Source organism: Neophocaena asiaeorientalis, unplaced genomic scaffold, assembly GCF_003031525.2.
Source record: "Neophocaena asiaeorientalis asiaeorientalis breed wild unplaced genomic scaffold, Neophocaena_asiaeorientalis_V1.1 scaffold150, whole genome shotgun sequence".
Lineage (NCBI taxonomy): Eukaryota > Metazoa > Chordata > Mammalia > Artiodactyla > Phocoenidae > Neophocaena > Neophocaena asiaeorientalis.
Window position 1 is genome coordinate 8,309,798 of NW_020176571.1, and position 13,717 is coordinate 8,323,514.

The 13,717-nt window shown below is 45.4% G+C and overlaps 1 protein-coding gene across 6 annotated transcripts in view; it reads left to right on the plus strand.

Annotated features, from left to right (window-relative positions):
- Positions 1–246: 246 nt before the first annotated feature.
- The window catches only part of ETV6 (ETS variant transcription factor 6), a 124,482-nt gene continuing 111,011 nt past the window's right edge, over positions 247–13,717 (plus strand). For 5 of the 6 annotated variants that reach the window (XR_003001545.1, XR_003001546.1, XR_003001544.1 and 2 more), the window contains exon 1: positions 253–364. The gene's annotated coding sequence lies outside the window, so the exon portion shown is untranslated. Of the gene's footprint in view, positions 365–13,717 lie in introns of all 6 variants that reach the window. The other variant, XM_024733097.1, reaches the window with a different exon arrangement.

Below are 13,717 nucleotides of genomic sequence, written 5' to 3' on the forward strand. Positions count from 1 at the left end.
TGCACCACAGCCCCTGCTCCCTCTGCCTGCCCGCCAGTAACCTTAAGATTTAGGGGAAATTAAAATAGACCTTCTTCTGGAAAGGTACCGAGGTCTCAGGCACAAATGGAGCTTTTTTTTTTTTTTTGCTTTTTTCTACACTAGAGAAAGAAAGCCTTTTTGACTTCTGTGAATAAAGAATAAGCAATGGCTCTGTTCCACCCTCCTGGTTGGTCCAGAGCTCTTGCATAAGACTCAGAGCGATTCTGACAAGGCTTTAACTGATGACAGACATCAAGTGTATTTGTCTTTGCGTTAGACACTGCTTGTGACAGCATTGCCATCGACCTGCGCCATCTAGGAAAGAGCTCCAGTTTCTGAAAAGGTAGGGATTGACTCTTAGGAGTGCTTTAACGGTTCACAGCTCGCAGGAATGAGTAGACACTGTGCAAACAGTGCATTGCTGATGATCAGTAAGTGTTAGGTGGGAATTCCAGTGGTGTCCTCCCCCCACATTTTACTTTTGGTTCCTTGTCAAGTAATGTAATAACTGAGTCCATAACTCCAACCTAGGGAGCAGTCGCTGTGTGCGAACTTTGTCGTGTTAAAGTCTTGAGATACCCTTGCCTTACTTCTTGTCTCTGAGTATTTATACTTTTAATGACATTTAAAAGTCAATCTCCAAAACTTTAGAGCTAAATCCTAGCAGAGATGAACTTTAAACTGGGGGAAGTTGGGGGTAGAATAATCCTTCTGGGAGTCAGAATGAGGCACTTGTGTGTCTGGACTGTGGCAGGTTTGTTTGTTACCAGAGCGATCTCCATGGTAACAGGTCAACATGGCGTCAGTGACAGCTCTACACTCAGAGCTTAAAGTTCCCATGAGAAAGTGGATCCTCACAGCAAATAGAGGGGAAGAAATCAAGAAATATGGATGTACGATCCCCTTCCTTACAGAGTTCTGAGCATGCAGTTTCAATTCAAATAACCAGTGACAGGTCCTATTTAACCACTTGGGTTCCTCTAAGTAAACCAAGACTCTTCATAGAATGCATGGTGTTCTCCTGAATTTCAACTAAACGTACACAAGGTTTAAACAGGCTTTCACGGCAAAGAACTATGTTGCAGTGGAATGAGAGTATGACCTAGAGTCAGGAAGCCTGGCCTCTGGACCCAGCTCTGACTTTACCTGCAGGTCCGTCCTTTCTAGCTTCTTGAGTTCCACCAGTTCTAATAGTCAGTCATCCAACTATACCGAAAGCCCCTAGCATGATACATTGGCAGTCAAAAAAGATAGCTGATTAATGTAATACATTGTGCCATCCCCATCACCATCAAAGCTGCGATGATGTTGGGATGATATGCATGGAAACTCTCAAACACCTGAAAGGTGGAAGGTGGGATTCATCTCTATGAAACATTCATCTCTGAAACGAACAACCAAAATCTGGAGGCCGGGCAGCCAACAGAAGAGTTTGTTTTTCTGGAGCCTTGGTTACTAAAGTTTATTAGTTTGAAGAAAGAATCGGCAATCAGTCACTTCTCTTAAACCACAAGAGAACGCTTGTGAATTTGGAAGAACAATTATGTAATTTAATAATTTCTTCCCTGGGGAATCTTATGACTCAGTGATCAAAGGTGTCAGAGCAGTGAAGGTAGTTCTCTGTGATCAGGTCCGTGCCCATCGCTGGGCTTGGGCCTACTCTGAAGTGAGATCCTTTGTGGCCAAGACCACAGAGCAGTTGGGTGATGGGTGATTTGGGGGGATGGTTTCTGTCATACACATTTAAAGGGGACCAATTTTCCCCCCAAAGGGAAATTTCTAAGAAATTTATTCCTAGGGCTATGGGGGAATTAAACCCACTGTGAGTCAAGGAAGCAAGTGCCTATTTCCTTTATAAGGCAACTAAATATTGAACTTGATATTAACCACAGCAAGCCGGCAGCTCCCTTCTACCACCAAGTCAGAATAGTTCTTTACCACACTTGGCAAGGTTATAAAGAACAACTAGTAATGGTAGCGCTCGGTTTAAACTTGTCTTGTGATTCTCTCTGGTCTATCTTTAACCAACAGAAGTCTAAAATTTTTATTTTAGATTCATAATATTGGAAGAGCTGTAGATTGTCCACATTGTAATGCTACTTCCAAGATCGGTTTTAGGAAGTGCCATGGTCAGGATTTAAGTATAAAAAATCTTGATCTTACCATTTTCCTTGTCACTTCTTTGTCTTAAGCTTACTTCGTTGACATAAAAACAATTTTTATTTAGTTCAGCAAGAGCTAAAACAGCCATATATATGTGTATATGTGTGTGTGTATATGTATATGCATGCATGTATATATGTCCATATATATGTATATTAGTAAAGATCTTTTTGCCTGAAAATCAACTGTGCTGAGTCTGATCTGTTGAAAATGGAAAAAAAAATTCTTTTTTTTTTTTTTTGCGGTACGCGGGCCTCTCACTGTTGTGGCCTCTCCCGTTGCGGAGCACAGGCTCCGGACGCGCAGGCTCAGCGGCCATGGCTCACGGGCCCACCCGCTCCGCGGCATGTGGGATCTTCCCGGACCGGGGCACGAACCCGCGTCCCCTGCATCGGCAGGCGGACTCTCAACCACTGTGCCACCAGGGAAGCCCTACATTCTTTTTTTTTAATATTCTTTTCCATTATGGTTTGTCCCAGGAGATTGGATATCATTCCTTGCACCATACAGTAGGACCTTGTTGTTTATCCATTCTAAACATAGTAGTTTGCATCTACCAACCCCAAATTCCCAGTCCATCCCTCTCCATCCACCCCACCTTGGCAACCACAAGTCTGTTCTCTATGTCCATGAGTCTGTTTCTGTTTCATAGGTAGGTTCATTTGTGCCATGTTTTAGATCCATGTAAGAGTGATATCATATGGTATTTGTCTTTCTCTCTCCGACCTAACTTCACTTAGTATGATAATCTCTAGTTGCATCCATATTGCTGCAAATGGCATTATTTTGTTCTTTTTTATGGCTGAGTAGTCTTCGAAAATGGAAAAATTCTTGAAGTGATATCAGAATGAACAGGATGGAGAGTTAGAATTTTAGAGCGTGGTTTCTTTATTATACAATTCCTATTCTAGAACATCAGCCGTCCCTGTTCAAATGTAAATCTGCATTATTTTATTGATATGTTAGTTCATATTTTTGATTCTGCTTAGAGATAATTGAGAGTCATGATCCCTTTTGAAGGAGACTTTCTACATGGATCCATCCCGCTAAGCCTATACTCAAAGCACCTTTCCGTAAGCTCTGGCTACTAGGGCTTTCAGAAGAAAAGGTTCTAATAGAAAAAGAATGGCAGTTGAGGAAAACAGAGCATGTATTTATAAGGAGAGCATACTTCATTCCCTCCAAAGAACAAATAAACAAACCCCAGAATCTCAAGCCCAGGTGTGGGAAGGAAATCCTGTCAGGTAAGGTTTCTCTGGAGCACCCTCCCCCATGGCTACGGTGCACACACCCCTGTTTCTGGAGATGCAGTAGGATGTATTGGACCTGAAAGTTGGGAAAGGGAGCGGCCTGCTGCTGTGTTGACGTGTGTCCTCCTCCGTCTTCTGGTTCTGCCACCGAGAACGAGAGAGAAAGAGAAGAAAGCGGGGATGCACGGCTGCCGTCACAGGAAGGAGGGCAGGTCTGGAGCCCTGACAGCAGAGGGGAAGGGCTTTGGGAGCTGGCCCCAACTGCACGGCCGACGGGAGAAGAATGGGAAGGAAAAGGAGAGGTGTTTTGGTTGGTTGTTTTGCTCTTAATGAAAGAGGGAGAGTTAAATGAGGAAGCAGGGTGAGTTGGAAAGTTCTGGGCAGGTTCGTGTCCAGGGTTGAGTGATGTTCTTCCTAGTCAGCAAACCACTGTGTTTTGTCTGGGCCTGCAGTAGAGCTCACCACCTGGGAAACTGCACGGAGATCTTGCGTTTTAACCACCCGAGACTTTACAATCAGAACACGGGGGCTCGTGCAGATGGAACTCAGAAAGTCAAGGGCTGGATTTGGGTGAAGAGATTACGGACGCTGTATCATCAGAGTGTCCTGCACACCTGTCCTAGCACTTTAGAGATAGGAAATCACAGGGTCAATCTGCATCTTAGGATGGGCGTCCCAGAACTTTATTGGTACTTGGAGCAGGTCCCCTCCCCACCCCACGACAAATAAACGAATGTAAATAAGTGGTGTTCACATGTCCGTTTATCTCACAAAAGCCCACATAACTCTAACCTATCTGAAATATAATACTGGTAAGACCTGTTTCGACTCACCACCTTTTCAAGCATAATTTATCTGACATGCCCAGTACACTGAAGAGCACACCATAACCGCCACCCTGTCCCTCGAAGGAACTTGGGGGGGAAAATGAACAACTGGTAATGTGTTAAGTAGCCTCTGACGGAGGGAAGGCGCTGCTTTAGACAACCCCTGGGAATTCTAGATTATGCATTAGAGGACAGAGGCCCCACGGGGCAGGCTAGGGACTTGGTACTCCCTCTTCCTACGTGTAGGTCTCTACTGAGTGTCTCTGATTAGCAACTCCATGTATAAAGACATGATCTCTGCAGATCTGGGCATGGTTAGGTGCCTTCACTGTGTGCTGTGTTCCTAATTCTCTACCCGTGTATGGTCGTGTCACCTTGCACCTGAGGGTCATTTGTTTCCTCGAGTCAAAACTGTGGTTTTAGAGCTTGGCTGTTACTGATTGACAGCCAAGGAAGATGCTGGGATCTGGAAGGGTAAGGCCGATGTTCCCGGTACTATGAACCTTGGAAGGTAGTGACAGAAATGATGGCAGAGGCAGGGAGACTGACAGTGTGCGACGGTCTCCCTCGCGCCAGTTCTAACCCCCCCGCAAAGTGATTGTAGAAGAAAGCTTAGCCAATTCGCAGCAAACGTTTACCAGACTGTTTTTGCGGCAGGCCCCGTGGTGAGGGCTGAGGTTATCCTGTGAATAAAATATAGACACTCCTCTCTTTATGGCTCGTTAAAGTGTCTTTCTGAAAGTTTGTGTTCACAAATATTAACTGAGCACCTCACGTGCCAGGCAGACGTTAGGCACTGCCGAAACCGTGATGAACAAGAGCAGACGGATTTCCCTGTTAATTCGTGGAATTTACAACCCAAGAGGGGAGACACCCAGGCACCAGAAGCGAACGGAAGACACCCTCACCGCCCTAGTTATGAGTCCTCATCAGGTCGCTCCCTGTGTTGATTCTGTCTACGTTTATAAACGTTCCTGCTGTGGCACCTGATAAAGCACCACACAAGCATCACATCCAAGAAATGGTCAGTGAGCCACTAGTGTAGCAACAGGAGTTCCCTGCCCCAAGCGTCGTGGTCGTATCGTGTCCGCGTCGACGTGCCATCCATCGACTGCTTGATTGTACTGATCTGTTTCTGTTTCTTCTAGTTCTTCAGGTCTGTCCAAGCTACTATGATCTGTTTTCGACCAAAGTTTCCTGGAGTGTGGGGAACTGTTTAATCCACTTTCTGCCCCGTCTGCTGCCGCGCAGGGCACCAAGTTAGCATCTGCTAACTGTGTTTGATGGTGATGCTGAAGGGGATAATTATCACCAGTACTGGGTGTGCAAACCAGTTTACCAGTGATGGAGTTGTCAGAGCTCAGCCCGGGAGCTCAGAGTGGTGTGAGAGAAGGAACTTAGGACCTTGCCCAGGGAGTTCTGGGGTGATGGAAATTGATTTCTTATTTCAAAATGAATCTCCAATGAGGTGGAGACGGGCATGCCAGGACTAAGCCCTTGCATCATAGTGGCATTAAAAAGTCCCAGTCGGTGGGGTCCTGACTTCTACGTTTGATTGAGCGTTAAAAATTTTTTAACTGATTAAGCCCATTTTTATTTTTTATTTAGGTATAGTTGACATACAGTAAGTTTCAGGTTTACAACATAGTGATTCATGATTTTTTAAGGTTATAGTTATTAGAAAATACTGGCTATGTTCCCTGTTCTGTACAATATATCCTTGTAGCTTATTTATTTTATACATAGTAGTTTGTACCTCTTAATCCCCTACCCCTATCTTGCCCCTCCTCCTTCCCTCTCCCCACTGGGAACCATTAATTTGTTCTCTAGATCTGTGAGTCTATTTCTTTTTTGTTACATTCACTAGTTTTGCTTTGTAGATTCCACATGTAAGTGTTATCATGCAGTATTTGTCTTTGTCTGACTTATTGCACTTAGCATAATACCATCCAAGTCCATCTATGTCATTGTGAAGAGCAAAATTTCATTCTTTTTTATGGTTGAGTAGGATTCCATTGTGTGTGTGTGTGTGTGTGTGTGTGTGTCTATATCACATCTTCTTAATCCATTCATGTATTGATGGACACTTAGGTTACTTCATACCTTGGCAATTGTAAATAATGCTGCTGGGAACATTGGAGTGCGTGTATCTTTTCATATTAGTGTTTTCTTTTTTTTTTTTTTTTTTTTTATATACCCCAGGGCAGAATTCCTGGATCATACGGTAATTCCACTTTCAGTTTTTTTTCGAAACCTCCATACTGTTTTCCACAGTGGCTGCACCAATTTACATTCCCACCAAGAGTGCACAAGGGAAAAAAAAAAAACAGTGTACAAGGGTTCCCTTTTTTCCACATCCTCACCAACCTTTGTTATTCGTGTCCTTTTTGACGATAGCCATTCTGACAGGTGTGAGGTGATGTCTCATTATGGTTTTAATCTGTGTTTCTCTGGTGGTTAACGATGTTGAGCATCTTCTTATGCGATTGAGCACTAAGATTAAATAAGTCACCAAAAAATAAATAAATACACACACACACATGAAATAATAAAATACCAATTTGTATTGTTTTTAACTGGCAGGGTTTTTTCTTTTAATGTTAATTCTCAGTTTAGATGGAGTTGTGGGGAGACAGAGGTGTTTATTTATACCTGACACAGCTGGTTACCCCAGGCTTTCAGCAACTCACACAAGAGGCCTCCATACACAAGTGAAACGAACAAACAGAAAACAACAGCAGTGGCATGAGAACAAAAATATAATGCAGGGAGCATAACCTTTGTAAGAGACACTTTGACCACATGGATAAAGAACCTTTAAACAGATTTATACCCATTGGCTCAGTAATTCTTTTCTAAAAACCCATCACTAGGAAACAAACTCAGATGCCGACAAAGATTCGTACGTGTGGACGAGTAGAGCAGCAGTCGCCAACAACAAGGAATCGCTTCAGTAAATTAGGGCAGGCCCCCAGGCTGGAATATTATACAGCAGTTGAAAATCAGGTTTTTGAAAAGGCAGGATACAGATCGCTCTCCCGAAAATAATCCCCCTCCCTTTTTTAATATATAAAAATAGACCAGCAGGAAAGGCAGGGAATAGTTACTCAAGGTGAGAGGATTGTGGGAAGAATTTTTCTCTCCTTCTTTACTATCATTTTTTCTAGCATTGTCTAGCATTATTGTCCACGGAGGCCTATGAAATAGCGGTCACTTCTGTCTCCAGCTGGCCACTTTGCCCCTAGATTAATTGTGTTAAAATGCAGATCTGGGCTTGTGTTCTTCAGTATCCCTCTCAGGAGCTTCCCGCTACACGTGGCACGGGTGCAGCAGCCCACGAGGCCCTGCGGGCTCTGGGTCCCACTCGCCTCTTGGCTCTCTCCCCAGCCATACTGGGCTACACGTGGCATGGATGCAGCAGCCCGCGAGGCCCTGCCGGCTCTGGGTCCCACTCGCCTCTTGGCTCTCTCCCCAGCCATACTGGGCTACACGTGGCATGGATGCAGCAGCCCGCGAGGCCCTGCCGGCTCTGGGTCCCACTCGCCTCTTGGCTCTCTCCCCAGCCATACTGGGCTACACGTGGCGTGGATGCAGCAGCCCGCAAGGCCCTGCGGGCTCTGGGTCCCACTCGCCTCTTGGCTCTCTCCCCAGCCATACTGGGCTTTTTCCCGTTTCCTGTACAGATCACATTCTCCCTCCTCTTCATTCTGGTTGCCACTCTCTTCTCTACGCTGAGCCCTTCCCCTGCACCACCACCTCCCTCTAACTTAGCAAGACAAATTCAGTATCATTCTAGTAGGTCTTTAGGCCTCAGCTTAGGTCACTTAACTCAGGGTGGGCTTCCCTGAGGACTTGCCAACACCCTGACTGTGCTTCCAACATGCTCTCGGCTTCCCTGCTTAGAACATGGGTGCCCAGTCTATCCTCCCCCCGAACCAGAGGGTCCATGAGGGCTGGGACTGTGCCGCCCGGGTCACAAAAACCCATCACTAGGAAACAAACTCAGATGCCGACAAAGATTCGTACGTGTGGACGAGTAGAGCAGCAGTCGCCAACAACAAGGAATCGCTTCAGTAAATTAGGGCAGGCCCCCAGGCTGGAATATTATACAGCAGTTGAAAATCAGGTTTTTGAAAAGGCAGGATACAGATCGCTCTCCCGAAAATAATCCCCCTCCCTTTTTTAATATATAAAAATAGACCAGCAGGAAAGGCAGGGAATAGTTACTCAAGGTGAGAGGATTGTGGGAAGAATTTTTCTCTCCTTCTTTACTATCATTTTTTCTAGCATTGTCTAGCATTATTGTCCACGGAGGCCTATGAAATAGCGGTCACTTCTGTCTCCAGCTGGCCACTTTGCCCCTAGATTAATTGTGTTAAAATGCAGATCTGGGCTTGTGTTCTTCAGTATCCCTCTCAGGAGCTTCCCGCTACACGTGGCACGGGTGCAGCAGCCCGCGAGGCCCTGCGGGCTCTGGGTCCCACTCGCCTCTTGGCTCTCTCCCCAGCCATACTGGGCTACACGTGGCATGGATGCAGCAGCCCGCGAGGCCCTGCCGGCTCTGGGTCCCACTCGCCTCTTGGCTCTCTCCCCAGCCATACTGGGCTACACGTGGCGTGGATGCAGCAGCCCGCAAGGCCCTGCGGGCTCTGGGTCCCACTCGCCTCTTGGCTCTCTCCCCAGCCATACTGGGCTTTTTCCCGTTTCCTGTACAGATCACATTCTCCCTCCTCTTCATTCTGGTTGCCACTCTCTTCTCTACGCTGAGCCCTTCCCCTGCACCACCACCTCCCTCTAACTTAGCAAGACAAATTCAGTATCATTCTAGTAGGTCTTTAGGCCTCAGCTTAGGTCACTTAACTCAGGGTGGGCTTCCCTGAGGACTTGCCAACACCCTGACTGTGCTTCCAACATGCTCTCGGCTTCCCTGCTTAGAACATGGGTGCCCAGTCTATCCTCCCCCCGAACCAGAGGGTCCATGAGGGCTGGGACTGTGCCGCCCGGGTCACCCCTTCTTTCCCTAGAATGCAGCAAGGGCTCAGCCCCCCGTAGATGCTTCTTAAGTATCAATGAGTGGCGAGGTCTCCTCTGGTCGGCCTGGAACTTCTGTTCTCAGGACGAGCCATGCCCAGGAGAGGCATAGGCTTTGGAGCCCTGCAGACTGAATGTCACAGGGTCGCGTTTTCCTCATCCCTGGGAGGATGATCTCAGTGCCTGTCGGACGCAAGGGTGGTGAGCTTCTGGGAGTCATCGTGTGCTGTGTGGCAGGTGCTCAGTAAATGAAACTGTCATCCCAGGCAGCCGGCCTGGTGCACGCCTGGTTTTGATATGACCTTGTCTATTGGAAGTCATTTGAGGAGAGGTTTCCCCCGGAGAAACCTTTCTTTCCCCCAGAAAATGAGGTCTGGTCAGTGTTCCTCCTGAACCCTAGGGCCGTGTTAGATTTCTGGGGTGCAGCACAGTGCCCCGTGTGCATTTGGGCTGAACTGACGGAACCAGACTGAAGTTCTGAGCGACACCTACGTGTCCACCTTTCACCGTCTCATGGAGGCAAATCACTCTGCCCTCAGCCTGCAGCTGCTTGCCTGCCTGGAAGAAGAGAGAGAGCTCCCTTCAGGGGCCCAAGAGCTCTTATTGTCTCCTTTCTGAAAATCACTCTCCTTTCAAACACCTTTCAACCAGCCGCGTTGTGTCCACTGGGTTTGAATTGCACGGTATAAAAGCCAAGTTCTTTCTCTGAGGTTGGAGCCCTACTTGTGGGTCATTTCAGGTAAAAGGTCTTAGAGGCTCGGACACATCGTTCTTTTATAACACTGATCGTTCAAGCCATACAGCCCTAGGGCTGCGGCTTATTGTAGCTTCTTGAACGTCGCCAAACTGTCAGACTGGGGCTGGTAGTTATTTTATCTCCAAAAAACCAGAACCAGATTTACATCGGAAGTAGATATTAGTGTGGTTTTGGTCCTTCCTGTAGCTGGGCCCCAAATAGTTCAGAACTAGATCCAGTACTTTGCTGTGTGTTTTCGCAGATTTAGGCTTCAAGCAAACCTGGAAGCAGGCCTGTCGACTCCCCTCCGTGTATCTGCACACACCCGTCACTGCGTTGGTCCGTGCGTGCTTTCCTGAATAGGTCCTTCTTCAGAATTCAACTTTTTATCACTTGGGAACTGACTTGCTGTTTCTCAGCTTGTACTTTTTCTGGTTCTTGGAGGATCACTGCAACAGAAAAGCTAGCACACAAACCCTTCCCCAGAACTCGGGGCCAAATCTGCTGAGTTCCCATCTTAAAACCTTAAAATTCCTTTGACTTTTCCCGTGATGTGCTCGTTTCTGATCTAAAACTGTACTTGAAAGCTAGTCTTGTTAATCATTCACATTAAGAAAGGAACAGATTTCTCAAAAAAGAAATCAGGTGCTAAAAACAGCTCCCACAAGAAGGCCCACTTTCTTTTCTACCTAGGGAACCAAGACAGAAACATTTCCAGGATGGAAATGGCATAGTTCAAGTGATGCAACCACTTGTCTCTCTGCTATTTTTCCCTTTTCTGCCAAAAGGAAGATAGATAATACCTCGTTGAAGAATTTCCCCAGAGTTGGTAAAATAATCATTGAGGTAACCTTGGGTGCCTGCTAGCATGATACCCTGAAAACCTGGAGATTTAGCATGGTTCATAGCTCAGATTTTCCAGAGAGCCAGGTTTTTACTCAAAACCTGGTTGCATAGCAGTTCTCACGGTTCCAGTTCAGTACCTGATGAGAATCCTTCGTAGAGGTGAAACGTGTAAGGAGAATTGCAGAGAGAGTGACCAGTTAACCTCCTCTGTGTTTGCCTAGAGTGCTGGCTAATTAAATGAGTGGTTAAAGTCTGTACGCAATAGTCTTAGGCAGTATTGAACAAATGGCATGAATTTTTCAGAGGTTTTGCCCATAATATTTTTTTCTGTGTCTATAACATACAAATGTTCTACCTTCAGCCTTCTCTGCCCGTACTTACATAGATGCCCCCAAAACGAAAGGGTTCATGAGGAATCACTCCTCTTGTCTCTTTCTGACACAGAGAAGGCTTTCAATAAATACGTGCCCGCCCCAAAAAATATAATAAAAATAAATAAATAAAAATAAATACGTGCTAGATGAATGAACCAGTGGGTGAGTCATCATTTATCGCACAGTTGATTAATGGAAGTGTACTTGTTATCTCCTACAATTTAGTAAATGTAGAGATTTTTTTTTTTTAAGTTGGGATTTTCTGTCACCAGGTTGCCAGCTTTTGAGAAGAACAAACATCTGGGTTTATGTTGGAGGTAGTTTTTAGATTCAGTAGCCTCTGTCCTTTTTTTCACTACACGGGGACAAGAGTATATATTCAGCCAAACTCATTCTGTGATAGAACACTGTTAGAAGTATTCTAACCTGCAAATAACAACAACAAAGATTACGTGTGACCTAATCAGAACATTTTTTATTGGAAAGATATTAGGTAAGTCATTGGCGTGACTGAAAAAAAAAAAAAGTGGCAGAAACCAAGGTAGGCTCAGTCGTCAGGAGCTCAGACAAGATCATGCCCCGGGGACAGTCCTCTTAGAATGCCACCGCACATGGCTGCCAGTGGACACGTGAATTTATGAGACTGATGGAACTGCCATGAATACTCTCTTGCCATCCTGGGGAATTGGTCACTCCCTTCAGATTCAAACACCGCAGCAAGTGCCTCTGATTGTCCCAGGCTATGTTCCAGAGAACAGGTAAGAAAGCCCTGCCAATCTTGGGATTCCCCGAAACAGAAGGAGTTTGTGGACGCTGAACAGATGAAAGTATAGAAGTCTAGTGTGAGATTGTAAATGAGTCCGCAGCAAAGTGAATCTGTTACACACATAGATAGATCCACTCTTTTTTAGATTCTTTTCCCATATAGGCCATTACAGAGTACTGAGTAGAGTTCCCTGTGCTATACAGTAGGTCCTTATTAGTTATCTATTTTATATATAGTAGTGTGTGTATGTCAGTCCCAACCTCCCAGTTTATCCCTCCCCCGCTCACAGTCTGGTAACCATAAATTTATTCTACATCTGTAACTCTATTTCTGTTTTGTAGATAAGTTCATTTGTAGCCTTTTTTAGATTCTACATACAAGCGATATTATACGATATTTGTCTTTCTCTGACTTACTTCACTCTTCGCTGTACACCTGAAACTAACACAAGATTGTAAATCAACTATACCCGCCCCCCAAAATTTTTAAAAATAAAAATAAAATCATCACAGAAAGAAAACACAGAGAATTTGAACAAATAAAAATAAAAATAAATGAGTGCATAGCAGTGGGCTTCGTCTTGTTTCATGTCCTGCGGGCTCTTTATTCACGGCAAAGTTAAGGGGGGTCCACATTTGCATTCCCCGGGTCAGCACACAGACCGTCAGTGGATTGTCTTCTCTGTCGGCTCTCTTCCACTTTCATGTATGAGGCATTAGCAAATTAGGCAAATCCCAAGGAGCTTTTGTTTCCGCATCCCCTGGGTGCTGAGAAGCTAGCTGGCCTCTACCAGGAAACAGTGGCAAAGCCCGACTGCAAGAAAAAGATGGGCCTGGCTTTTTAACTCGGGCAACTCTGTGGAAGTGTTTATTTACTTTTTAAAAAATGGCTTTTAGCAATTTCTGCTACATACCAATGAACCTGAGCTGTAAAGGGGCTCAGAGATGACATTTTTTTCAACTTGTCACCTAAGTCACAAATGTCTCTCCAGCATCCCGGGTAGAGCAGGACATTCGCCTTCTGCCTGGACACGGTCAGCGAGGTGCACGTCCCTTCCCCTTTCCTGTCCTGTTCTTGGAGGTCTCCAAACGGGATAAGGCTTTTCTGAAATTCCCCTCACTGTCACTTTGCTCTTTGGTGCTAGTTTCGTCTTGTGAGACCAGGTGGGACATGTTTCATCTACGTTAATTCTAGAAACAGACAAAACTTTAGAATCAGGTATGGATTTGGTTCCCCCCTTTGCCATTTACCAGCTGGATGAATTTTAGGCAGATATGTAATCTTTTTTGAAATGCTGTTTCCTCATTGGTAAAATGAGAAAAGTAATACCTACTTTGCAGGGATTAGAATATAATAGGACCTTACCCTGTGCGTGGCCCTTAGCAGATCCTCTAGAAATGCTAACCATCCTCCTTATTATTGGTCACACATCTGAAGGTGATTCTCTTGCCCCTTCAGGCTTCTGTTTTCTCTGTTAAACTTCTTCTCACTTGAGATGATCCTTCCTGAGTAACCTACCATTCTAGTCTTCCTCCTGAGCTCCCTCAGTCCCTGCTCCCCCAGTTTTATTAATGTCATGGTGCGGTCTGCATACTCACTGGGCTAAGGGAATGGGACCATTCCTCTATCAGTATTTTTCTTCCAGTATGTGCAAACTAATTGTTGAATGAACAAATAGGCAGTTATTTTATCAGTGTGACATA